The sequence below is a fragment of the Alexandromys fortis genome, unplaced genomic scaffold, assembly GCF_014885135.2.
Source record: "Alexandromys fortis isolate MF-2015 unplaced genomic scaffold, M_Fortis_MF-2015_v1.1 scaffold_8_1_9099942, whole genome shotgun sequence".
Taxonomy (NCBI): domain Eukaryota; kingdom Metazoa; phylum Chordata; class Mammalia; order Rodentia; family Cricetidae; genus Alexandromys; species Alexandromys fortis.
This window is the reverse complement of record NW_026067898.1, coordinates 8,379,137-8,381,325: the sequence shown is the minus strand read 5'-3', so window position 1 is coordinate 8,381,325 and position 2,189 is coordinate 8,379,137. Positions and strand designations below refer to the sequence as shown.

Here is a 2,189-nt window from a genome sequence, read left to right as displayed (position 1 = left end):
TGCTTACATTGTAAAAGTTTCATGTGGATTGGGTGAAGATAACTCAGGCACCCACTAAACCCTCAGTAAAAACGTAAGAGTGCGAACACTCAGTCAACTGCTCTGTCAGAAGCAAGCGAGACTCTCAGAAGACGCGCCATCTTGCAAGTTCGTGCCATTGGTGTCTCTAATATTTTTATTAAAAGTCACTAACAAATTAAGACATAAAATTAAATGAGAATTATAAAATTTGCCATAGCTCAGTCTGCCTGGCAACCAATTCAGACAACTGATGAGCTGCCATCGGTTTCCAAATCTCAATCTCAGCTCCTAATAAGAAAATCAGACTTTTAAGGCCTTTTGTTCTCAGGGGCTGTAGCTCGGTGGTAGAGTGGTCGTCTGTCAGATACAAGGCCTGGGGTTCAAACCCAAGAAAAAAAATTAAGACAAAACCATTTGTTCTCATAATTCTAGTGAAACACCAGATTATTGGTTCTACATTTTGTCCTAAGGTATTTTAAGTTAAAGTCAGCAAAATATACATGTCCTGTGTCTTTCTATGACTAAAATATATATGAATATATGTGGGTTTATTAGGACACCTGAAAAAAAATGCCCCTGCAGCCACAGCCCTGCTGTCTACAAATTACGATGAGGGCCTGTCAGTTCCTTCCAAAGGACCACAAAGAAACTGGCCTCTTACTATGTTTTTTAAAACACAGTATAATATTTTTTTCTTACGTTACTTCCTTTTCCAAACATTAAGGGGCTTGTTTGGGATTCTCTAATCTTGGTCATAATATTCTTTTAAGATCGATGCTTCTTACATTATTCTCTTTTAGGTACAAATAGTAGCTGAAGGTCAAACAGTACTGTCAGAATAAAGCAATGACACTTGACTAAGCTCCAATTCAGGACCTGCCAGCCGCCTTCCTAAATAAACCATCCTGACTTAGTGAAATTAATACAATGCTACTTCCTCCACTCAGGTCTTATAAAATACTAATTATTTGCCTTTCCTGTTTGAGACTGTGATACAGATATGTGTTTTTAAAAATTAAGAAGTTCAAAAGTATATCCCCCCCCTCATGTAATTTCACCTTGATTTATATGACACCAAGCCAGATAGAGAAACAGGAAGAAACAAACATATATATGCATATTAGACAGAAATTTTACTTGAGTTAGTACATGTAGCATTATTAAGTATTCTATTTAATGTTATAATATTAGGTATTAATACAGCATATCAAATAAGAAGTAAAATAAATAGGGTAAAATTTATTGCAATTATGTAACCTTGACTGATTTGGAACTCACTGTGTTGACTAGGCTGGCCTCAAACTCAAAAAACTTTGCCTGTCTCTGCCTCCGTAGTACTGGGTTAAAGGTGTGCTCCACTGTACCCAGATAATGAAATCTTTTATTTGCATTTTTTTTTTTTTGTTGAAAAAATAGGTAGTGAAAGAGTGGTCAAGCCAGACCACTAAGAGACCCGAGGCTCGCTTCAGTAGCACACATACTTAAACTGGGACGATACAGAGAAGATTAACGTGGCCTCTGCTCAAAGATCACATGCAAGTTTGTGAATCGTTTCATATTTAAAAAAATAAAAAGTCAGATCTGAATAATTTCACTGGAGTTACTGTAAATATATGAAATCCAAAGCAGAATTGAGGCAAACACTTTAAGCATCTCTCTAATGAGAACCAAATAACCAGAATTCTTTCTATTTTTGAGATCCTATTATAATTACATCATTCTCCCTTCCCTTTCCTCCCATCAAGTCCTCCCACAGACCCCTCCCTGCTCTCCTCCAAATTCACTGAGTTGTTTTTGATTAATTACTAACTTCATGGATATATGTATATACATATCTATTCCTAAATACAGCCTGCTCAGGCTGGGCATTGGCTCTGCACAACCAGCTGGCGTGCTCTTCCTGGGGGAGGACCCACCTCTCCTGCTCCCGGCTCCTCAGTTACCTATGGGGTTGAGACTTCATGGGGTTTTCCCCCAATGCAGTGTGACAATAACCAGAATTCTTTACGCTCACAAACAATGATAATTTATGTTCCTAGAGAGGGCCCCTCAGATTATAGGCCTCTGGAGGCTCAGGCCTCTAAATCCCAGCACTTGGGAGGCTGAAGCAAGAGGAGGGTTGCCGAGAATTAGAAGTCAGCCTTGAGTGACAGAGGACAGAGTGAGAA

General features: G+C 38.6%; 1 non-coding gene across 1 annotated transcript; it reads left to right on the top strand.

Moving 5' to 3' along the window:
* Nucleotides 1–1,481: 1,481 nt before the first annotated feature.
* LOC126488134 (U6 spliceosomal RNA) lies at nt 1,482–1,584 on the top strand. Its single transcript, XR_007588588.1, has one exon. It is a non-coding gene; the product is annotated as a U6 spliceosomal RNA (small nuclear RNA).
* Nucleotides 1,585–2,189: the final 605 nt, after the last annotated feature.